The sequence below is a fragment of the Pseudophryne corroboree genome, chromosome 1 (assembly GCF_028390025.1).
Source record: "Pseudophryne corroboree isolate aPseCor3 chromosome 1, aPseCor3.hap2, whole genome shotgun sequence".
NCBI classification, from domain to species: domain Eukaryota; kingdom Metazoa; phylum Chordata; class Amphibia; order Anura; family Myobatrachidae; genus Pseudophryne; species Pseudophryne corroboree.
Genome location: NC_086444.1, coordinates 317,624,555 through 317,651,239, shown reverse-complemented (window position 1 = coordinate 317,651,239; position 26,685 = coordinate 317,624,555).

The following is a 26,685-nucleotide window of genomic DNA, read 5'->3' as shown; positions in this document are numbered from 1 at the left end:
TAAAGATCCGGAAACTAATTGGATGAGTAAACTACAGGAGCAGACCGATAAATACCGACAAGATTTACTCAAATTTAAACGTGAAAAATTGTCCACTGTTCAGAGGGACTATCAACAGGGCACTGCATACCCCTGGGTTAATAACCCAGGTGTTTCTTCTAAACCAAATAGATCCTCTAGATGGCGACAACGTGATCATAACATCGATGACACATCTGGCACACAATCATCCCAGAGTGACCAAGACAGTGATCCGACCAAAATCTCTGGTAAACCCCCTTTAGGGGTTCGTACCCGCGCTCAGCGCGGGGTCCCCCCAAAAAAGGCAGGCGAGGGGGCCAATGGCAAAGGATCTTCAAGCAAGAAACGTGCAGTAAAAAAACGAACATAGTGTTTAATCTGTCTAGGAGAATTTTGTCCGATGAAGAAACCAATGTTCTCAATAAAGGACTTTTTTTTATTCCATCATCAGAATTTGATAAATTAAACTGGACAGTGGACTTACATAAATTCACACGACAGATACGACTTAAAGAATTTTATGAGAAACAGCCGATTCAGCTTCCATCTTCACAGATACAACGATTTACACCACAATCAGTTTTTGATCCTTCTTCATCCAATATTTCACTTAAAGTGTTTACAAGAACTCTCAATCAATGTGTCATAGAGGCAAACAATTCTACTCCCCCTAGGAACAATCTTACTAGAGCAGAACGAGCAGCTCTAAAGAACCTACAAGGCTATAACGATATAGTAATCCGCCCCGCCGATAAGGGCGGAGGCGTAGTCGTCTTGGATCTGGAATACTATCGGCAAGATATTTTACTGCAATTGAATGACACAGAGGTTTACAGGCGACTGACGTCGGATCCTACCATGACATTTAAAAAGGAACTTGACACTATTTTATTAGATGCTGTTCACAGTGGCTATATCACAGATAAAGTATGTCAAGCATTGACTACAAACCATCCCAGGACTCCTGTTTTATTTTCAATTCCAAAGCTGCATAAAAATTCTACACATCCGTCCGGGCGGCCCATCATCAGTGCCCGGGATTCTATCTACTATATTATTTCACAGTTTCTTGATAGTTTCCTTCAGGAACTTATTCAGGATCAACCAACTTATCTCAAGGACTCTTCTACTTTTCTCAGAAAACTGGTCACCTTACCTACTCTACCAGATGGATGTAATTGTGCACACTAGATGTGGTATCATTTTATACCAACATTCCCCACACCAGAGGGGTGCAAGCTGTCCGTAGATTCCTTACAGGTAATCTGGCATACCGAGGCCCTGATATTAATTTCTTCTGTGAGCTACTGACATTATCCCTAACGAGAAATTATTTTTTATTTGATCGGCAATGGTATGTCCAACTGCGGGGTTGTGCCATGGGGTCTTGCGTAGGGCCGTCCCTGGCTAATATTTTTATGTTTGATATTGACAAAAATCTTTTCCTTTTAAACCTCAGCATGCAATCAAAAATTTTGTACCTAACACGGTACATAGATGACCTGTTCATCATTTGGTCTGGCACCAGCCAGGAATTCAGTTTAGCGATGGAGCACATTAACATGATGGATGCTAATATACAATTTACTTATCATATTAGTGATAAAATGGTCCATTTGTCGCTCGCAGTTTACCAAAATCACAATTTCTGCGGGCTGTCCGCACTTGCGACACTTTGGAAAAGGCTGAAAAACGCATTGATCTTATGATACAGGACTTTGTGGTCCGTGGCTACGAGATTGCCCATTTGAGAGCTATTGAAAAGCAGGTCCTGGATATACCAAGACATGAAGTTTTCTCCATCAAGTCAACAGGTCATAGTAGTGACAACAGGGTTCCCTTTGTACAGGAGTATCATCCATTCAATCATAAAAATATGCAGATGAATAAAAGACTGTGGCCCATACTTACCGCGGATCCTGACCTTAAATCCATCAAGGACTGCAAATGAATGCCTAGTTACAAACGAAAACGAAACCTTTGAGATATTTTGGTAAAAAATGACATTTCACATATGGGCACTGCAACCCCCAAGACCTTCCTGACTCGGCAACCGGGTTGCTACAAGTGTTTGGGCTGCACTACCTGCAGGTCGATGGAATGTGGTCCCAACTTTAATCATCCCCACTCAGGCACTAAGATCAGGATTAAGCATGTCTTATCCTGCCAGAGTTCTTTTGTCATTTATTATATCAAATGCCCCTGTGGCTTGCTCTATATTGGCAAGACCATTCGCCAATTCAGGGAAAGGATGGCACTACATCGCCAGGCCATACGTTCTGCCCTAGAGGGTACCACTCAAGAACAAACCGTAGCCCGTCACTTCCATGAGGCCATACATTCTTTAGCCAGTTTGCGTCATAAGGTCATTGACCATGTCCCCAGCAATCTTCGGGGGCGGGGGGGGGGGTGATCGAGGTGCCCTTCTACTTCGTAAGGAGGCTCGCTGGATATTTGAGCTTCGCACACTTGTTCCGCACGGGCTCAATGAATCCAATAATTTGGGATGTTTTTTGTGATTTATTTTGTAACTGTCTTTATGCTTAATTTTCTATGTCCTAGCAGCCTTTGAGATTGATCTCTTGCACATTATATATCGATAATCGTTTGATACATTATTTATAATCATTTCATTGTATGCATCTTGGGATTTTGGCACATAAAAGTGCATTCTCCATATGCATATAATCTTTGATATAAATCCTAGGGATGTTTATGTACTGTAGTCATATTTGCTCATGTCTAGTTATATTGAAGTTATTTATTTCCTTTTTTATGTGTTTATTGTATTTTGCTTTGTTGACCCTCAGCATTGGTGCGGATAAGCCCGGCGGATTACCATGACAACGGCGCTGGAGAGCGCACGTCGCTTGACGGTGACGTCATCAGTCCTCGTCCGGGATCCGCTCATGCTGCGTGTGGTGTTGTTATATAAGGTAAGCACTTTTGTCTGTTATTTGATGTTGTCCTGGCGAAATGTAAGAAATTAAATGAAACATTGACCAAGTTATTTATGCTGCGCTGACAGCTTTCTTTGAATTTGCTTCTGGCATGTTTCATTAAGCCCCGGAGTGCCGTATCTCTACCTTGGACTATGAACTCTCTTATACTGGCACCTGGGCACATATTACCTTACGGAGCGTAGGAGTGCCGGTCCCTGTTGTTGCATCTATATATATATATATATATATATATATACACTGCTCAAAAAAATAAAGGGAACACTAGAATAACACATCCTAGATCTGAATGAATGAAATATTCTTATTAAATACTTTGTTCTTTACATAGTTGAATGTGCTGACAACAAAATCACACAAAAAATATCAATGGAAATCAAATTTATTAACCCATGGAGGTCTGGAGTTGGAGTCACCCTCAAAATTAAAGTGGAAAAACACACTACAGGCTGATCCAACTTTGATGTAATGTCCTTAAAACAAGTCAAAATGAGGCTCAGTAGTGTGTGTGGCCTCCACGTGCCTGTATGACCTCCCTACAACCCACACAAGTGGCTCAGGTAGTGCAGCTCATCCAGGATGGCACATCAATGCGAGCTGTGGCAATAAGGTAAGCTGTGTCTGTCAGCGTAGTGTCCAGAGCATGGAGGCGCTACCAGGAGACAGGCCAGTACATCAGGAGACGTGGTGGAGGCCGTAGGAGGGCAACAACCCAGCAGCAGGACCGCTACCTCCACCTTTGTGCAAGGAGGAACAGGAGGAGCACTGCCAGAACCCTGCAAAATGACCTCCAGCAAGCCACAAATGTGCATGTGTCTACTCAAACGATCAGAAACAGACTCCATGAGGGTGGTATGAGGGCCCGACGCCCACAGGTGGGGGTTGTGCTTACAGCCCAACACCGTGCAGGACATTTGGCATTTGCCAGAGAACACCAAGATTGGTAAATTCGCCACTGGCGCCCTGTGCTCTTCACAGATGAAAGCAGGTTCTCACTGAACACATGTGACAGACGTGACAGAGTCTGGAGACGCCAAGGAGAACGTTCTGCTGCCTGCAACATCCTCCAGCATGACCGGTTTGGCAGTGGGTCAGTAATGATGTGGGGTGGCATTTCTTTGGGGGGTCGCACTCCATGTGCTCGCCAGAGGTAGCCTGACTGCCATTAGGTACCGAGATGAGATCCTCAGACCCCTTGTGAGACCATATGCTGGTGCGGTTGGCCCTGGGTTCCTCCTAATGCAAGACAATGCTAGACCTCATGTGGCTGGAGTGTGTCAGCAGTTCCTGCAAGACGAAGGCATTGATGCTATGGACTGGCCCACCCGTTCCCCAGACCTGAATCCAATTGAGCACATCTGGGACATCATGTCTCGCTCCATCCACCAACGCCACGTTGCACCACAGACTGTCCAGGAGTTGGCGGATGCTTTAGTCCAGGTCTGGGAGGAGATCCTTCAGGAGACCATCCGCCACCTCATCAGGAGCATGCCCAGGCATTGTAGGGAGGTCATACAGGCACGTGGAGGCCACACACACTACTGAGCCTCATTTTGACTTGTTTTAAGGACATTACATCAAAGTTGGATCAGCCTGTAGTGTGTTTTTCCACTTTAATTTTGAGGGTGACTCCAAATCCAGACCTCCATGGGTTAATAAATTTGATTTCCATTGATAATTTTTGTGTGATTTTGTTGTCAGCACATTCAACTATGTAAAGAACAAAGTATTTAATAAGAATATTTCATTAATTCAGGTCTAGGATATGTTATTTTAGTGTGCCCTTTATTTTTTTGAGCAGTGTATATATAAACATTCTTTAACCTTACTCCAGCACATAACCTGCAGATCCATGTGCATATGGTTACATTATATATGAAGTAGAGATGAGCGCCTGAAATTTTTCGGGTTTTGTGTTTTGGTTTTGGGTTCGGTTCCGCGGCCGTGTTTTGGGTTCGACCGCGTTTTGGCAAAACCTCACCGAATTTTTTTTGTCGGATTCGGGTGTGTTTTGGATTCGGGTGTTTTTTTCAAAAAACCCTAAAAAACAGCTTAAATCATAGAATTTGGGGGTAATTTTGATCCCAAAGTATTATTAACCACAAAAAACATAATTTACACTCATTTTCAGCCTATTCTGAACACATCACACCTCACAATATTATTTTTAGTCCTAAAATTTGCACCGAGGTCGCTGTGTGAGTAAGATAAGCGACCCTAGTGGCCGACACAAACACCGGGCCCATCTAGGAGTGGCACTGCAGTGTCACGCAGGATGTCCCTTCCAAAAAACCCTCCCCAAACAGCACATGACGCAAAGAAAAAAAGAGGCGCAATGAGGTAGCTGACTGTGTGAGAAAGATAAGCGACCCTAGTGGCCGACACAAACACCGGGCCCATCTAGGAGTGGCACTGCAGTGTCACGCAGGATGTCCCTTCCAAAAAACCCTCCCCAATCAGCACATGATGCAAAGAAAAAGAAAAGAAAAAAGAGGTGCAAGATGGAATTATCCTTGGGCCCTCCCACCCACCCTTATGTTGTATAAACAAAACAGGACATGCACACTTTAACCAACCCATCATTTCAGTGACAGGGTCTGCCACACGACTGTGACTGATATGACGGGTTGGTTTGGACCCCCCCCAAAAAAGAAGCAATTAATCTCTCCTTGCACAAACTGGCTCTACAGAGGCAAGATGTCCACCTCATCTTCACCCTCCGATATATCACCGTGTACATCCCCCTCCTCACAGATTATCAATTCGTCCCCACTGGAATCCACCATCTCAGCTCCCTGTGTACTTTGTGGAGGCAATTGCTGCTGGTCAATGTCTCCGCGGAGGAATTGATTATAATTCATTTTAATGAACATCATCTTCTCCACATTTTCTGGATGTAACCTCGTACGCCGATTGCTGACAAGGTGAGCGGCGGCACTAAACACTCTTTCGGAGTACACACTTGTGGGAGGGCAACTTAGGTAGAATAAAGCCAGTTTGTGCAAGGGCCTCCAAATTGCCTCTTTTTCCTGCCAGTATAAGTACGGACTGTGTGACGTGCCTACTTGGATGCGGTCACTCATATAATCCTCCACCATTCTATCAATGTTGAGAGAATCATATGCAGTGACAGTAGACGACATGTCCGTAATCGTTGTCAGGTCCTTCAGTCCGGACCAGATGTCAGCATCAGCAGTCGCTCCAGACTGCCCTGCATCACCGCCAGCGGGTGGGCTCGGAATTCTGAGCCTTTTCCTCGCACCCCCAGTTGCGGGAGAATGTGAAGGAGGAGATGTTGACAGGTCGCGTTCCGCTTGACTTGACAATTTTGTCACCAGCAGGTCTTTCAACCCCAGCAGACCTGTGTCTGCCGGAAAGAGAGATCCAAGGTAGGCTTTAAATCTAGGATCGAGCACGGTGGCCAAAATGTAGTGCTCTGATTTCAACAGATTGACCACCCGTGAATCCTTGTTAAGCGAATTAAGGGCTGCATCCACAAGTCCCACATGCCTAGCGGGATCGCTCCGTGTTAGCTCCTTCTTCAATGCCTCCAGCTTCTTCTGCAAAAGCCTGATGAGGGGAATGACCTGACTCAGGCTGGCAGTGTCTGAACTGACTTCACGTGTGGCAAGTTCAAAGGGCATCAGAACCTTGCACAACGTTGAAATCATTCTCCACTGCACTTGAGACAGGTGCATTCCATCTCCTATATCGTGCTCAATTGTATAGGCTTGAATGGCCTTTTGCTGCTCCTCCAACCTCTGAAGCATATAGAGGGTTGAATTCCACCTCGTTACCACTTCTTGCTTCAGATGATGGCAGGGCAGGTTCAGTAGTTTTTGGTGGTGCTCCAGTCTTCTGTACGTGGTGCCTGTACGCCGAAAGTGTCCCGCAATTTTTCTGGCCACCGACAGCATCTCTTGCACGCCCCTGTCGTTTTTTAAAAAATTCTGCACCACCAAATTCAAGGTATGTGCAAAACATGGGACGTGCTGGAATTTGCCCATATTTAATGCACACACAATATTGCTGGCGTTGTCCGATGCCACAAATCCACAGGAGAGTCCAATTGGGGTAAGCCATTCCGCGATGATCTTCCTCAGTTGCCGTAAGAGGTTTTCAGCTGTGTGCGTATTCTGGAAAGCGGTGATACAAAGCGTAGCCTGCCTAGGAAAGAGTTGGCGTTTGCGAGATGCTGCTACTGGTGCCGCCGCTGCTGTTCTTGCGGCGGGAGTCCATACATCTACCCAGTGGGCTGTCACAGTCATATAGTCCTGACCCTGCCCTGCTCCACTTGTCCACATGTCCGTGGTTAAGTGGACATTGGGTACAACTGCATTTTTTAGGACACTGGTGAGTCTTTTTCTGACGTCCGTGTACATTCTCGGTATCGCCTGCCTAGAGAAGTGGAACCTAGATGGTATTTGGTAACGGGGGCACACTGCCTCAATAAATTGTCTAGTTCCCTGTGAACTAACGGCGGATACCGGACGCACGTCTAACACCAACATAGTTGTCAAGGACTCAGTTATCCGCTTTGCAGTAGGATGACTGCTGTGATATTTCATCTTCCTCGCAAAGGACTGTTGAACAGTCAATTGCTTACTGGAAGTAGTACAAGTGGGCTTACGACTTCCCCTCTGGGATGACCATCGACTCCCAGCGGCAACAACAGCAGCGCCAGCAGCAGTAGGCGTTACACGCAAGGATGCATCGGAGGAATCACAGGCAGGAGAGGACTCGTCAGACTTGCCAGTGACATGGCCTGCAGGACTATTGGCATTCCTGGGGAAGGAGGAAATTGACACTGAGGGAGTTGGTGGGGTGGTTTGCGTGAGCTTGGTTACAAGAGGAAGGGATTTACTGGTCAGTGGACTGCTTCCGCTGTCACCCAAAGTTTTTGAACTTGTCACTGACTTATTATGAATGCGCTGCAGGTGACGTATAAGGGAGGATGTTCCGAGGTGGTTAACGTCCTTACCCCTACTTATTACAGCTTGACAAAGGGAACACACGGCTTGACACCTGTTGTCCGCATTTCTGGTGAAATACCTCCACACCGAAGAGCTGATTTTTTTGGTATTTTCACCTGGCATGTCAACGGCCATATTCCTCCCACGGACAACAGGTGTCTCCCCGGGTGCCTGACTTAAACAAACCAGCTCACCATCAGAATCCTCCTGGTCAATTTCCTCCCCAGCGCCAGCAACACCCATATCCTCCTCATCCTGGTGTACTTCAACACTGACATCTTCAATCTGACTATCAGGAACTGGACTGCGGGTGCTCCTTCCAGCACTTGCAGGGGGCATGCAAATAGTGGAAGGCGCATGCTCTTCACGTCCAGTGTTGGGAAGGTCAGGCATCGCAACCGACACAATTGGACTCTCCTTGTGGATTTGGGATTTCAAAGAACGCACAGTTCTTTGCGGTGCTTTTGCCAGCTTGAGTCTTTTCAGTTTTCTAGCGAGAGGCTGAGTGCTTCCATCCTCATGTGAAGCTGAACCACTAGCCATGAACATAGGCCAGGGCCTCAGCCGTTCCTTGCCACTCCGTGTGGTAAATGGCATATTGGCAAGTTTACGCTTCTCCTCCGACAATTTTATTTTAGGTTTTGGAGTCCTTTTTTTTCTGATATTTGGTGTTTTGGATTTGACATGCTCTGTACTATGACATTGGGCATCGGCCTTGGCAGACGACGTTGCTGGCATTTCATCGTCTCGGCCATGACTAGTGGCAGCAGCTTCAGCACGAGGTGGAAGTGGATCTTGATCTTTCCCTAATTTTGGAACCTCAACTTTTTTGTTCTCCATATTTTATAGGCAGAACTAAAAGGCACCTCAGGTAAACAATGGAGATGGATGGATTGGATACTAGTATACAATTATGGACGGACTGCCACGGTTAGGTGGTATAAAAAAACCACGGTTAGGTGGTATATATTATAATAATAATACAATTATGGATGGACGGACTGCCTGCCGACTGCCGACACAGAGGTAGCCACAGCCGTGAACTACCGCACTGTACACTGGTTGATAAAGAGATAGTAGTATACTCGTAACAACTAGTATGACACTATGACGACGGTATAAAGAAAGAAAAAAAAATACCACAGTTAGGTGGTATATATTATAATAATAATACAATTATGGATGGACGGACTGCCTGCCGACTGCCGACACAGAGGTAGCCACAGCCGTGAACTACCGCACTGTACACTGGTTGATAAAGAGATAGTAGTATACTCGTAACAAACTAGTATGACACTATGACGACGGTATAAAGAATGAAAAAAAAACCACGGTTAGGTGGTATATATTATAATAATAATACAATTATGGATGGACGGACTGCCTGCCGAGTGCCGACACAGAGGTAGCCACAGCCGTGAACTACCGCACTGTACACTGGTTGATAAAGAGATAGTAGTATACTCGTAACAACTAGTATGACACTATGACGACGGTATAAAGAAAGAAAAAAAAATACCACGGTTAGGTGGTATATATTATAATAATAATACAATTATGGATGGACGGACTGCCTGCCGACTGCCGACACAGAGGTAGCCACAGCCGTGAACTACCGCACTGTACACTGGTTGATAAAGAGATAGTAGTATACTCGTAACAACTAGTATGACACTATGACGACGGTATAAAGAAAGAAAAAAAAAATACCACAGTTAGGTGGTATATATTATAATAATAATACAATTATGGATGGACGGACTGCCTGCCGAGTGCCGACACAGAGGTAGCCACAGCCGTGAACTACCGCACTGTACACTGGTTGATAAAGAGATAGTAGTATACTCGTAACAACTAGTATGACACTATGACGACGGTATAAAGAAAGAAAAAAAAATACCACAGTTAGGTGGTATATATTATAATAATAATACAATTATGGATGGACGGACTGCCTGCCGAGTGCCGACACAGAGGTAGCCACAGCCGTGAACTACCGCACTGTACACTGGTTGATAAAGAGATAGTAGTATACTCGTAACAACTAGTATGACACTATGACGACGGTATAAAGAATGAAAAAAAAACCACGGTTAGGTGGTATATATTATAATAATAATACAATTATGGATGGACGGACTGCCTGCCGACTGCCGACACAGAGGTAGCCACAGCCGTGAACTACCGCACTGTACACTGGTTGATAAAGAGATAGTAGTATACTCGTAACAACTAGTATGACACTATGACGACGGTATAAAGAATGAAAAAAAAACCACGGTTAGGTGGTATATATTATAATAATAATACAATTATGGATGGACGGACTGCCTGCCGACTGCCGACACAGAGGTAGCCACAGCCGTGAACTACCGCACTGTACACTGGTTGATAAAGAGATAGTAGTATACTCGTAACAACTAGTATGACACTATGACGGTATAAAGAATGAAAAAAAAACCACGGTTAGGTGGTATATATTATAATAATAATACAATTATGGATGGACGGACTGCCTGCCGACTGCCGACACAGAGGTAGCCACAGCCGTGAACTACCGCACTGTACACTGGTTGATAAAGAGATAGTAGTATACTCGTAACAACTAGTATGACACTATGACGACGGTATAAAGAAAGAAAAAAAAATACCACGGTTAGGTGGTATATATTGTAATACAATTATGGATGGACGGACTGCCTGCCGAGTTCCGACTGCCGACACAGAGGTAGCCACAGCCGTGAACTACCGCACTGTACTGTGTCTGCTGCTAATATAGACTGGTTGATAAAGAGATAGTATACAATACATACAACAATATACTACTATACTGGTGGTCAGGCACTGGTCACCACTAGTCACACTGGCAGTGGCACTCCTGCAGCAAAAGTGTGCACTGTTTAATTTTAAATTAATATAATATTATGTACTCCTGGGGGCTCCTGCTATAACAACCTGCAGTGCTCCCCAGTCTCCCCCACAATTATTATAAGCTTTGCCTTTTATACATTGATGTGCAGCACACTGGGCTGAGCTGAGTGCACACAGACTGAGTCACACTGTGTGACTGGCTGCTGCTGTGTATCGTTTTTTTTCAGGCAGAGAACGGATATAGCAGAGAACGGATATATTATATTAAAATAAATAAAAGTTAACTAACAACAACTGCACTGGTCACTGTGGTAAACTCTGTCTGACTCTGCACAATCTCTCTCTCTCTTCTAATCTAATTTCTAATGGAGAGGACGCCAGCCACGTCCTCTCCCTATCAATCTCAATGCACGTGTGAAAATGGCGGCGACGCGCGGCTCCTTATATAGAATCCGAGTCTCGCGAGAATCCGACAGCGTCATGATGACGTTCGGGCGCGCTCGGGTTAACCGAGCAAGGCGGGAGGATCCGAGTCTGCTCGGACCCGTAAAAAAAACATGAAGTTCGTGCGGGTTCGGTTTCAGAGAAACCGAACCCGCTCATCTCTAAGTAGTACTACTCTTTTCTCCACCAGCACCTCTTAAATAGTATGTTGCCTCAGAGGAGGATTTACCACAAGGCAACCAAAGCAGCTGCCTAGGACCCTGTTGGTCTCAGGGGGCCTTGTTGGTCCCAGGGGGGGCGCTGACAAGGCTGTATAAAGGGCATTTTTGGAAGATCGCCAAAATTGTCAGAGAGCTGAGCTGGCTGATTTCTCCCGGCAGGCTGTCAGTAATTAGACAGCTGTTGGGTGCCGGCTCCAGTGCATGCCTGTGTCCTCAGCCCTGCAGTACTGTGCATGTCACCAGTCATGACACACGTGTGTATGACGTCAAATGCTTAGAGACAAGAGCCAGGATGAACACAGAAAAAAACATGAGTGTTACTTTATTACAGTATTTTGGTTGGGGGATGATGCAGGGAGGGGGGTTATGATGGGGGGGGAGGGGGAAGAATTACACAGTGTTATTTTAAGTACAGTGTCTAACATCTGCCTGTGACAGTCATGGCTAAGCAGACACATACTGACTGGTGATATATCAATATGCTATAATACTGTATTTTAAGTAGAGATGAGCGGGTTCGGTTTCTTTGAATCCGAACCCGCACGAACTTCACTTTTTTTTTCACGGGTCCGAGCGACTCGGATCTTCCCGCCTTGCTCGGTTAACCCGAGCGCGCCCGAACGTCATCATGACGCTGTCGGATTCTCGCGAGACTCGGATTCTATATAAGGAGCCGCGCGTCGCCGCCATTTTCACACGTGCATTGAGATTGATAGGGAGAGGACGTGGCTGGCGTCCTCTCCATTAGAATAGATTAGAAGAGAGAGAGAGAGAGAGAGATTGTGCAGACAGAGTTTACCACAGTGACCAGTGCAGTTGTTGTTAAGTTAACTTTTATTTAATATATCCGTTCTCTGCTATATCCGTTCTCTGCCTGAAAAAAACGATACACAGCAGTCACACAGTGTGACTCAGTCTGTGTGCACTCAGCTCAGCCCAGTGTGCTGCACATCAATGTATAAAAGCTTATAATAATTGTGGGGGAGACTGGGGAGCACTGCAGGTTGTTATAGCAGGAGCCAGGAGTACATAATATTATATTAATTTAAAATTAAACAGTGCACACTTTTGCTGCAGGAGTGCCACTGCCAGTGTGACTAGTGGTGACCAGTGCCTGACCACCAGTATAGTAGTATATTGTTGTATACTATCTCTTTATCAACCAGTCTATATTAGCAGCAGACACAGTACAGTGCGGTAGTTCACGGCTGTGGCTACCTCTGTGTCGGCAGTCGGCACTCGGCAGGCAGTCCGTCCATCCATAATTGTATAATTATATACCACCTAACCGTGGTATTTTTTTTTCTTTCTTTATACCGTCGTCATAGTCATACTAGTTGTTACGAGTATACTACTATCTCTTTATCAACCAGTGTACAGTGCGGTAGTTCACGGCTGTGGCTACCTCTGTGTCGGCAGTCGGCAGGCAGTCCGTCCATCCATAATTGTATTATTATAATATATACCACCTAACCGTGGTTTTTTTTTCATTCTTTATACCGTCATAGTGTCATACTAGTTGTTACGAGTATACTACTATCTCTTTATCAACCAGTGTACAGTGCGGTAGTTCACGGCTGTGGCTACCTCTGTGTCGGCAGTCGGCAGGCAGTCCGTCCATCCATAATTGTATTATAATATATACCACCTAACCGTGGTTTTTTTTTCATTCTTTATACCGTCATAGTGTCATACTAGTTGTTACGAGTATACTACTATCTCTTTATCAACCAGTGTACAGTGCGGTAGTTCACGGCTGTGGCTACCTCTGTGTCGGCAGTCGGCAGGCAGTCCGTCCATCCATAATTGTATTATAATATATACCACCTAACCGTGGTTTTTTTTTCATTCTTTATACCGTCATAGTCAGTCATACTAGTTGTTACGAGTATACTACTATCTCTTTATCAACCAGTGTACAGTGCGGTAGTTCACGGCTGTGGCTACCTCTGTGTCGGCACTCGGCAGGCAGTCCGTCCATCCATAATTGTATTATAATATATACCACCTAACCGTGGTTTTTTTTTCATTCTTTATACCGTCATAGTCAGTCATACTAGTTGTTACGAGTATACTACTATCTCTTTATCAACCAGTGTACAGTGCGGTAGTTCACGGCTGTGGCTACCTCTGTGTCGGAACTCGGCAGGCAGTCCGTCCATCCATAATTGTATTATTATAATATATACCACCTAACCGTGGTTTTTTTTTCATTCTTTATACCGTCATAGTCAGTCATACTAGTTGTTACGAGTATACTACTATCTCTTTATCAACCAGTGTACAGTGCGGTAGTTCACGGCTGTGGCTACCTCTGTGTCGGCAGTCGGCAGGCAGTCCGTCCATCCATAATTGTATTATAATATATACCACCTAACCGTGGTTTTTTTTTCATTCTTTATACCGTCATAGTCAGTCATACTAGTTGTTTTACGAGTATACTACTATCTCTTTATCAACCAGTGTACAGTGCGGTAGTTCACGGCTGTGGCTACCTCTGTGTCGGAACTCGGCAGGCAGTCCGTCCATCCATAATTGTATTACAATATATACCACCTAACCGTGGTTTTTTTTTCATTCTTTATACCGTCATAGTCAGTCATACTAGTTGTTACGAGTATACTACTATCTCTTTATCAACCAGTGTACAGTGCGGTAGTTCACGGCTGTGGCTACCTCTGTGTCGGCACTCGGCAGGCAGTCCGTCCATCCATAATTGTATTACAATATATACCACCTAACCGTGGTTTTTTTATACCACCTAACCGTGGCAGTCCGTCCATAATTGTATACTAGTATCCAATCCATCCATCTCCATTGTTTACCTGAGGTGCCTTTTAGTTCTGCCTATAAAATATGGAGAACAAAAAAGTTGAGGTTCCAAAATTAGGGAAAGATCAAGATCCACTTCCACCTCGTGCTGAAGCTGCTGCCACTAGTCATGGCCGAGACGATGAAATGCCAGCAACGTCGTCTGCCAAGGCCGATGCCCAATGTCATAGTACAGAGCATGTCAAATCCAAAACACCAAATATCAGAAAAAAAAGGACTCCAAAACCTAAAATAAAATTGTCGGAGGAGAAGCGTAAACTTGCCAATATGCCATTTACCACACGGAGTGGCAAGGAACGGCTGAGGCCCTGGCCTATGTTCATGGCTAGTGGTTCAGCTTCACATGAGGATGGAAGCACTCAGCCTCTCGCTAGAAAACTGAAAAGACTCAAGCTGGCAAAAGCACCGCAAAGAACTGTGCGTTCTTTGAAATCCCAAATCCACAAGGAGAGTCCAATTGTGTCGGTTGCGATGCCTGACCTTCCCAACACTGGACGTGAAGAGCATGCGCCTTCCACTATTTGCATGCCCCCTGCAAGTGCTGGAAGGAGCACCCGCAGTCCAGTTCCTGATAGTCAGATTGAAGATGTCAGTGTTGAAGTACACCAGGATGAGGAGGATATGGGTGTTGCTGGCGCTGGGGAGGAAATTGACCAGAAGGATTCTGATGGTGAGGTGGTTTGTTTAAGTCAGGCACCCGGGGAGACACCTGTTGTCCGTGGGAGGAATATGGCCGTTGACATGCCAGGTGAAAATACCAAAAAAATCAGCTCTTCGGTGTGGAGGTATTTCACCAGAAATGCGGACAACAGGTGTCAAGCCGTGTGTTCCCTTTGTCAAGCTGTAATAAGTAGGGGTAAGGACGTTAACCACCTCGGAACATCCTCCCTTATACGTCACCTGCAGCGCATTCATAATAAGTCAGTGACAAGTTCAAAAACTTTGGGTGACAGCGGAAGCAGTCCACTGACCAGTAAATCCCTTCCTCTTGTAACCAAGCTCACGCAAACCACCCCACCAACTCCCTCAGTGTCAATTTCCTCCTTCCCCAGGAATGCCAATAGTCCTGCAGGCCATGTCACTGGCAAGTCTGACGAGTCCTCTCCTGCCTGGGATTCCTCCGATGCATCCTTGCGTGTAACGCCTACTGCTGCTGGCGCTGCTGTTGTTGCCGCTGGGAGTCGATGGTCATCCCAGAGGGGAAGTCGTAAGCCCACTTGTACTACTTCCAGTAAGCAATTGACTGTTCAACAGTCCTTTGCGAGGAAGATGAAATATCACAGCAGTCATCCTACTGCAAAGCGGATAACTGAGTCCTTGACAACTATGTTGGTGTTAGACGTGCGTCCGGTATCCGCCGTTAGTTCACAGGGAACTAGACAATTTATTGAGGCAGTGTGCCCCCGTTACCAAATACCATCTAGGTTCCACTTCTCTAGGCAGGCGATACCGAGAATGTACACGGACGTCAGAAAAAGACTCACCAGTGTCCTAAAAAATGCAGTTGTACCCAATGTCCACTTAACCACGGACATGTGGACAAGTGGAGCAGGGCAGGGTCAGGACTATATGACTGTGACAGCCCACTGGGTAGATGTATGGACTCCCGCCGCAAGAACAGCAGCGGCGGCACCAGTAGCAGCATCTCGCAAACGCCAACTCTTTCCTAGGCAGGCTACGCTTTGTATCACCGCTTTCCAGAATACGCACACAGCTGAAAACCTCTTACGGCAACTGAGGAAGATCATCGCGGAATGGCTTACCCCAATTGGACTCTCCTGTGGATTTGTGGCATCGGACAACGCCAGCAATATTGTGTGTGCATTAAATATGGGCAAATTCCAGCACGTCCCATGTTTTGCACATACCTTGAATTTGGTGGTGCAGAATTTTTTAAAAAACGACAGGGGCGTGCAAGAGATGCTGTCGGTGGCCAGAAAAATTGCGGGACACTTTCGGCGTACAGGCACCACGTACAGAAGACTGGAGCACCACCAAAAACTACTGAACCTGCCCTGCCATCATCTGAAGCAAGAAGTGGTAACGAGGTGGAATTCAACCCTCTATATGCTTCAGAGGTTGGAGGAGCAGCAAAAGGCCATTCAAGCCTATACAATTGAGCACGATATAGGAGATGGAATGCACCTGTCTCAAGTGCAGTGGAGAATGATTTCAACGTTGTGCAAGGTTCTGATGCCCTTTGAACTTGCCACACGTGAAGTCAGTTCAGACACTGCCAGCCTGAGTCAGGTCATTCCCCTCATCAGGCTTTTGCAGAAGAAGCTGGAGGCATTGAAGAAGGAGCTAACACGGAGCGATTCCGCTAGGCATGTGGGACTTGTGGATGCAGCCCTTAATTCGCTTAACAAGGATTCACGGGTGGTCAATCTGTTGAAATCAGGGCACTACATTTTGGCCACCGTGCTCGATCCTAGATTTAAAGCCTACCTTGGATCTCTCTTTCCGGCAGACACAGGTCTGCTGGGGTTGAAAGACCTGCTGGTGACAAAATTGTCAAGTCAAGCGGAACGCGACCTGTCAACATCTCCTCCTTCACATTCTCCCGCAACTGGGGGTGCGAGGAAAAGGCTCAGAATTCCGAGCCCACCCGCTGGCGGTGATGCAGGGCAGTCTGGAGCGACTGCTGATGCTGACATCTGGTCCGGACTGAAGGACCTGACAACGATTACGGACATGTCGTCTACTGTCACTGCATATGATTCTCTCAACATTGATAGAATGGTGGAGGATTATATGAGTGACCGCATCCAAGTAGGCACGTCACACAGTCCGTACTTATACTGGCAGGAAAAAGAGGCAATTTGGAGGCCCTTGCACAAACTGGCTTTATTCTACCTAAGTTGCCCTCCCACAAGTGTGTACTCCGAAAGAGTGTTTAGTGCCGCCGCTCACCTTGTCAGCAATCGGCGTACGAGGTTACATCCAGAAAATGTGGAGAAGATGATGTTCATTAAAATGAATTATAATCAATTCCTCCGCGGAGACATTGACCAGCAGCAATTGCCTCCACAAAGTACACAGGGAGCTGAGATGGTGGATTCCAGTGGGGACGAATTGATAATCTGTGAGGAGGGGGATGTACACGGTGATATATCGGAGGGTGAAGATGAGGTGGACATCTTGCCTCTGTAGAGCCAGTTTGTGCAAGGAGAGATTAATTGCTTCTTTTTTGGGGGGGGTCCAAACCAACCCGTCATATCAGTCACAGTCGTGTGGCAGACCCTGTCACTGAAATGATGGGTTGGTTAAAGTGTGCATGTCCTGTTTTGTTTATACAACATAAGGGTGGGTGGGAGGGCCCAAGGATAATTCCATCTTGCACCTCTTTTTTCTTTTCTTTTTCTTTGCATCATGTGCTGATTGGGGAGGGTTTTTTGGAAGGGACATCCTGCGTGACACTGCAGTGCCACTCCTAGATGGGCCCGGTGTTTGTGTCGGCCACTAGGGTCGCTAATCTTACTCACACAGCTACCTCATTGCGCCTCTTTTTTTCTTTGCGTCATGTGCTGTTTGGGGAGGGTTTTTTGGAAGGGACATCCTGCGTGACACTGCAGTGCCACTCCTAGATGTGCCCGGTGTTTGTGTCGGCCACTAGGGTCGCTAATCTTACTCACACAGTCAGCTACCTCATTGCGCCTCTTTTTTTCTTTGCGTCATGTGCTGTTTGGGGAGGGTTTTTTGGAAGGGCCATCCTGCGTGACACTGCAGTGCCACTCCTAGATGGGCCCGGTGTTTGTGTCGGCCACTAGGGTCGCTAATCTTACTCACACAGCTACCTCATTGCGCCTCTTTTTTTCTTTGCGTCATGTGCTGTTTGGGGAGGGTTTTTTGGAAGGGACATCCTGCGTGACACTGCAGTGCCACTCCTAGATGGGCCCGGTGTTTGTGTCGGCCACTAGGGTCGCTTATCTTACTCACACAGCGACCTCGGTGCAAATTTTAGGACTAAAAATAATATTGTGAGGTGTGAGGTATTCAGAATAGACTGAAAATGAGTGTAAATTATGGTTTTTGAGGTTAATAATACTTTGGGATCAAAATGACCCCCAAATTCTATGATTTAAGCTGTTTTTTAGTGTTTTTGGAAAAAAACACCCGAATCCAAAACACACCCGAATCCGACAAAAATAATTCGGTGAGGTTTTGCCAAAACGCGTTCGAACCCAAAACACGGCCGCGGAACCGAACCCAAAACCAAAACACAAAACCCGAAAAATTTCAGGCGCTCATCTCTAATTTTAAGTACTACCGTATATGGGAGATGCCTGCTACAATCGGTGGGGCACTGATATAATCAATACAGTCACACTGACTGAGGGGTGCAATAATGGTTATTATAAGGGCTGGGGGACCTACTAGGCTGCTACAATCAGTAAGGGGGGGCACTATAATGCTTTCAACACTAATGTAATTGGGTGTATAATAAGTATTATAAGATATGGGAGTCTGCAATATATATCGGGCCCCCCTTCTACACACACACACACACACACACACACACACACACACACACACACACACACACACACTAATTTTAGCACATCACCCATCCCCTATTAGGCCCCCCCATCCCTTAAAATATCCATTATTGTACCCCTCAGTGACTGTTACTGTATTGACTATATATCAGTGAGTTTAGGGTGACTCCATTATATGAGGTCTGACAATTAAGTTAGCGAACTTGCTACCATGCAGTAGCAGATTTACCAGTAGGCATCCAAAGCATCCGCAAGGGCACGACGGGTCCCAGGGGGCTTGCCGACATCATGGAGTAGGGAGGGCATTTTTTATTTACGCTGAAAATGTCCGAGTGCTGGTCTGGCTGTATACTCCTGGCAGGGTGTCAGTGACTAGATAGCTGCCAGGTGTGATTTTAAGGGCAGCACAGAATGGTGTAATGATTAGCATTACTGCCTCACAGCACTCAGGTCACGGGTTCAATTCCCACCATGGCCCTAACTGTATGGAGTTTGTATATTCTCCCCGTACTTGCATGAGTTTCCTCCGGTACTCTGGTTTCCTCCCACAATCCAAAAATATTCTGATAGGTTAATTGGCTCCCAACAAAATTAACCCTAGTGTAAATGTGTACATGTGGTAGGGAAAATAGATTGTAAGCTCCACTGAGGAAGGGACTGATGTGAATAGCTAAATGTTCTCTGTAAAATGCTGTAGAATATGTGTGCACTATATAAATAACTGGTATTAATAATAATAATATTCAATACACTAGTACAACTACCATCCGTCTGCTATAATCGTCTATGGGCAGATTGGGGAGCATACACTGACTTGGGGGCAGCAGGACCTGTTTGGTTTGCTACAATTGGAGGGGGGGGGAGGCACACTGAGGATTGTTTGAGGAAAGGGGGCCTCAAATCGGCTTTTTGCTTAGGGCCCCATGAGTTTTAAATCCGCCTCTGTGTTGCCTTATCTAACAGACTGAAAACAGGTTTTAATCAAATAACCACTTGTCAGCATCTCCTACCTGGCTGTAACTTCTAGTTCTACACTGCATCTCCAACATGCAGCCTTTTCAACACTAAGGTTGACACTTTTCCAGTAGCTCGCCATTCCACCTGTCATAAGTGGTATTACTCTAGTGCTATTATGCTTCTTAGGGGATCCTCCCACACTTCCTCTCTTTTCCCCCCATCTGGCAATATACAGAAATATGCCTCTCCTTCCTAGACCTGTTTTTCTGTTCATCCCATCTTTTCTACTTAACATTTTGCAATACAGACACCACATAGTGTCACATACACAGGCTTGCACTAGTATCTATTGCAGATTCCATTAAAACTTATATTAGACTTATGCAGTCATGCAGCCTACGAATGACCCCTCTTTATGTAATGGTTGCTGGGGGCTCATTATATAAAGGTCTTCTATCTTCCTCTGGAGCTCTTCAACAATTTTGGTTTTATTACTCTTCCTGGAAGTCACACCCTCTCTTCCTCTATGGCAGGCCTGGCCAACCTGTGGCTATCTAGTTGTTGTAAAGCTACAAGTCCCAGCATGCCCTGGCACAATTTTGCTATTAGGAAATGCTAACTTTGAGGAAAAGCATGCTGGGATGTGTAACTTCACAACAGCTGGAGAGCCACAGGTTGCCCAGGCAACTTCTTGTAAACGTCTCCACTCTTTATTAGGCTTAATACATTTCCCCCTTTCACCTCTTGGAATTGGGTGCACATGGGTGGTCATTCCGAGTTGTTCGCTCGCTAGCAGTTTTTAGCAGCCGTGCAAATGCTATGCCGCCTCCCACTGGGAGTGTATTTTAGCTTAGCAGAAGTGCGAACGAAAGGATCGCAGAGCGGCGGCAACGTTTTCTCATGCAGTTTTAGAGTAGCTCTAAACCTACTCAGCGCTTGCGATGACTTCAGACTGTTCAGTTCCGGATTTGACATCACAAACACGCCCTGCGTTCGCCCAGCCACGCCTGCGTTCGCCCAGCCATGCCTGCGTTTTTCCTGGCACGCCTGCTTTTTTTCGAACACTCCCTGAAAACGGTCAGTTGACACCCAGAAACGCCCACTTCATGTCAATCACTCTGCGGCCAGCAGTGCGGCTGAAAAGCTTCGCTAGACGCTGTGTGAAATTTCATCGTTTGTTGTAATAGTACGTCGCGCGTGCGCATTGCTGCACAGCGAATTAATGCAGCTAGCGATCAACTCGGAATGACCACCATTGTGCAGTGTGCCACAATCCGTACTTTCTCCTACGCTTGGGGAGTGCAGAAAACTCTCTCATCTCCTCAGCTGTGACATTACTTCTACTCCCAACTGTCACTTACTGGCCTTTCTGGCTCTTACTGTACATACTTGCTGACTATTTTGTCTCCTCTCTGGGAGAAGCCCAGAGAGGAGACACTGCTGGTCACTTCAGGGGAGCAGTGCCGGTGTCTCCTCTCATTAGGACCTGTCTCAACAAGGAAAAAAATCATCAAATCACAGGGCTGCTGGGAGGGATAGACTAAATTATGAAACTTGCGCCATGTAGCACTACCCCCTCCATACGGTGCCGCCATTCCTGTAATTATCTCCCCACTAGGAATCGGGCAGGATCCGCAAGATCTAGTTACTATTTTGGGGTGTGGGGGACTATCTGTAAAATTGTGAGTCTCCTGCAAATTCCAGGAGAGTAGACAAGCATGTGTGACTTTTATTCTCGCATGTCACCAATGGCAGCAATCATACACCTACTCCAAAGGGGGTGCCACATGTACATTTAGGAACCAATGTTGCTTCTGCTGTTTACAAATGGCAAGAAAATTGTAATAACATTTTGCGTTTCTATCCACTCCCAGCTTCCCTGTAAAACCAGAAAACTCATAATTCACATATACGTTATGTGTGTTCCTACCTACTCGGATCCTAGTGAACTGCAACTGAATCCAGAACTCATAGACTGGCCAACAGGCTGGTGTTTCTTCCACCCACTGATTTATCATTGCTCATTATAATGTCATCAAGCTGCTTGCAGCATTTATGTTCTACCGGTGACTTTGTGACAGAGAATGATGTGAATGAGTCTCTGTTCTCTGGAAAGCACTATGACTTTGTGATATAGCAGCACTATATAAATCAATATTAATTCTAACAGTAGTAATAACAATAATATTAACAAGCTTATGTTAAACCTGTTAAGGAAAAGTCAGCCACTGGCTGCCAATCGCTCAGGTTGTGGCTGATCAGGAGTACTACTTTGGTAGTTCTCCCAATTAGGCAGAATATAGAGTCATTTAAATTGTAGTTTTAAATGGGTTGGGTGTGCGTGACCGGGTCAGCATACCTCCACAGGCGGGGGTGGGTGGGTGGGGGGAGTGCGCTCGCCATGCTGCCGTTGCCACAGGTTCTATTCCCACTCTATAAATGTCGTTGACACCCACGAATGGGAATAGTCTCTGCTAGTCGGCATGCCGACTGTCTGGATTCTCAGGGGGTGGGATGTAGGTGGAGTTGTTGTGACGGCAGTCTCCTGACCGCCTGTCACATAACTACATCCCGTTTTAAATATATCTTTTGTGTAGGTATCAGTGCCTTTCAAAAAGGGCATGAGAATCACAATCATCATAGCTCCGCCCACTCTGCCCGGTGCTGTAATTTGCGGCATTGCAATAAGGATGGAGGGGCCAAATGATGCAATTTACCCCCCTGCAATTCACAGTGGCCTCCTGTATGCAATGGTTGGTATGTACTGAATGAGCAAATATCTGACAGGTTACTATAAATTCAAGACTTGTGTTATTAAAGAAATCACAAAGTAGATTAAGGGATGGAAACTAATGACATCTATTCACCAAAATCATCATAGGTATTCCTAAACACCTTTTTTTACTAGTCATATTCAACATCTTTATTTTCACAGGGTTATGGATGTCTTCAATAAATAATACAGACTAATGCAAAACTGTAAACACAAGATCTAACTGTACAGGATCGGCACACTGTACTTTAGATGTGAATGGTTTTGGGCATCAGAAAAAATACAGCCCAAGAAGTTGTTGAACCTCGTCTTTGCAGCTTATACTTCTGGAAATGTGTCACATCCCACTGAGCCATAATACAGAGTCTGCTAGACATAATACAAAACAAACGGTGTCCTTAATATTGAGGTTGTGAATGAAGACCCAGCTTATATTCAGGAGTTTTAACCAATGGCAAAGGATAATCGTGATCGGAATCAGATGAAACTGGGAGAAGTTTGAAACATCTGAAATGTTTTCTTTTTCCATATTTGCACCTGAGCCAAATATATCACCATATCTGAGACATCACAATGCAGCTCAGAACTTTCTGTCCAGTTCTCAATTGCTCGTTTAAGCTCTTTAGCAGTTTATTTTTTGGGAAATCTGAGTGCCTTTTTAAGGGTTTGAATTCCTAACAATATGCTGCACTGTTTCTTTTTGTGACTGCAACTAGAGCTGCATTTAAAGTATTACATATTTAGGGTCAAAATTCCACACATATATTGAATAGTCAAAGCATACTTGGACTAAAACCTACTGTAGTTCCAAATTTGTTAATTAAATGGTTTTACCCAATCTAAAATGATAGGATTTCTTTATTCAAAATCAAAGTGAAACTGCTGTCATTGATTGATTGGGGAAGGAGATGTAATCAATGTCATCTAAGAAACTGTAATGACAGAATGGAAAAATAATTTCTTTTATATAAAATATTATAAATGAATAATTTTTAAAAAATCAAGAAAATAAATCCCAAGTAGATTCTATAAGCAGACAAAGCATTAGCTACCTCTGGCTGTTTATCAGGGATGCAGTTATGTGACTGGGGAGACCACGCTGGTCACACGAACCCAACCCATTTATCACTACCACATGGAAAGCAGCAGGATGAGGGACCTAAATTATAGTGATAACCGGGCAGACCCTAGACAGGACAGATGGCCAGTGGAGGGATGGGTTATAATGCAATGGCTAATGGGACCAAGATACCCCTGTCTATTATATGTAAACTGTGTAAAATAAATACATTGAACAGAATAATCTGCACTCCCTAGACTCTTGTTTGTAAAAGATAAAAATACAATCTTTATAGAAAATATTTCATAAAACAAAAAGTTCCATACAACATACAGCACTCCAATCACAGACTGGTCTTTATCCACCCAGCAAAGCCTTCACCTCACTACCTTTATCTGACCCAGGCTGTAACTTGGGGTGTGTGATCGGTGTTGCCGCTCAAAGTGCAGGGCTTTGTGGGTGGCACCGTCACTATCCCATGGCTCCTGCACCTGAATAGCCAGTATCAGTGCTGAAGTAGTGTATGAAGCGTTCTTTGGTAGTTCCATACAGGCACACTGAAGCCTGTGGTACCTGTACAGCCCACGGAACATCCTGGGGATGCTCAAATCAGTGTTGTTCTTCCTGGCTGTTGTCATTCCCAACCCTTTTCTGCATCACATCATAATGGGGAGGGGGGGCTGGCACAGGGCACTGTGAAGCCCTGTTACGGAGCTGCATCCAATGATGAAGACACAAAAAGTCACCATTAAAAACGACTCCCTCCACACAAAGGAAGAAAGCCCCCCTCTTTCTCATGCTTCTGATTAGTTTAGCCTGCATAATCATTCATACAATGTACACTTGAAGGGGGAGACTCTTTCAGATTGGATTGGCACACCTCTCACTTGACCTGAGTGTTTTTAACAACCATTGTTCTCTTGTATTCACAGACTGCACACTGGGAAAGTCACTATGATGGTAAGTCCTATTACATTTATACACTTTGTCAGTTTTAGAGATGAGTTTGGGACGCACGGGTCCCTGAGTTGGTGTGGTTGGGCTGCTTTGAGGTGGCACATTCTAACACTTAATTTGGCACTTTTTAGCACTTTCAAATAATGTATTTACTAATACAACACTTTTTTTGCGTTTTAGGTAATTAGTCCAACTTTTGTAACACTTTTTAACACATACTGTAGCTTTTGCTTCTTTCTTATTAACACTTACTAACACCTTCGCCTCTCACTAGTGTGCTGCCCAGGGGTGGCTGACCATTGTTGGTTTGGTGTGTTCCCACTCCCCTGACTTAAACTTATTGTTAGGCACCCACCAGACAAGGTCACATGGACGCTGATTGGTGGGGCAGTATTTTTAGCCAAGACCTCAATTTTGCTCAATGTTAGTTTGCAGAATTCATTATAATTATTCTGATTAGCAGTGCTTGGTACTATAGAGTGTGCATGTGCATTACATTTTCTCTTTTTGTGAGGTAATGCTAAATGAAAGAGGGGTACAAGAGACACTGTAAATAATTGTTTAAGAATGGGCTCTTTGTTGGCACAAGGGCACATGGTACATTGAGAGGGCTCTCTCTGTTTTGATGGCAGATGAGGGGGCTCTGGCATTTGTAATATATAGCAGCATGAGGGGGCTCTGGCATTAGTGGAATATAAAGGAGTATGAGTGGATTCTGACATTAGTGGTATATAAAGACAGAATTAGCTCTGGTGTATAAAGGGGCACGTGGAGGAGATATAAATGGCTCACTAGGGTCTTGTTGACACAAAAATGGAATGTAGCGGCAATAATGTCATATAAAGGGGCAAGTGAGGACTCTAATGGCATATAAGAAACATGTGGAGCAGGTGGCATATAAAGAGGAATGTGGACCCTGAAATCTAATAAATAAAATGGTTGTAACCCTACAGCAGTTTTGGTTGTGACATCTGGTCATGCCTCCTGTCCGGGAATCTAAAAATGAAATGGTGGTAACCTTAAGCAGAATGTACACAAGTATGGGCAATGCAATGTAGTGGGCATTTCAGGTGAATAGCCATCTTCAAAGTAAGTGGTACAATGGGGCGTTTACACATAGGCAACGTTTGATGAGGGTTATTTTTTTTTTTATTCACTGGCCTCCACTAGTTGGTGGGTTTCCATGACATCGGACATTCTGTCTTGGGAATTTACTGACATACATACATAAAGTGTGCCCGTGCAGTAGAAATTACTAATTTACTACCCCCTCCAGGAACCAAGTTCACACTTTCTAAATTGAGAGTAATACTATTAAGAACTTACTGAATGCAGCTACAGTAAACACAAGTCCAAAAGTGATATACAGTATAATGCACAATGATTGCACGTGTCTAATTTCCTATATACTAAGAGGATGTGAAATCATGGGTCGATGCTTGACTGTTTATTATTGGAAGGGTCTATTCAAGCTCAGTACCATCATACAGGTAATGTACATAATACAGAATACACACTGGCATTAACATATTCTACTTTATATAAAATAGGGGTGCCACTGCTTTTATATTTTCTGGATGTTTAGGTAATTGGGGCAAGCTACATATAAATATCTGGAGTGTTGTTGGTTCTGATGACAGCTGCATAACAGATTTTTCTATTGGATTTCAAAGGAGAAAGGAATGAGACCCCTCCACCCCTCCCAAAAAATAGACTGATGTTCCATACAGTCAGATAGTAATGACAGCAACAGCCCGACAGCCATTTCAAACTACAGATTTCTTCAGGGGCTTTTTTTTGTAATTTTTATATGCATAAGTGACAGCAACAGGGCATCTTTACAAGAGGCGTTTCTAGAGAGGAGAAGGACCATGTGAATGCTCCATCTGGGACCCCTACTCTCTAACCGATAGCGCTTAGTTCTGAGCAATAGCGTAGCCACCATTTTCCCAGTGATTTTTCTCCTGTGCAGGTGCAAAACACCAGTAAAATGGCACCGTGCCATTTGCCAATTTATTTTTGCAGCATTGCTGTGCCGCAGGATTCCAGAGGGTAAGTATTAAAAATAATGGGTGCAGGGTGTGCGGTCATGTGGTCGACACCGGAATCCCGACCAC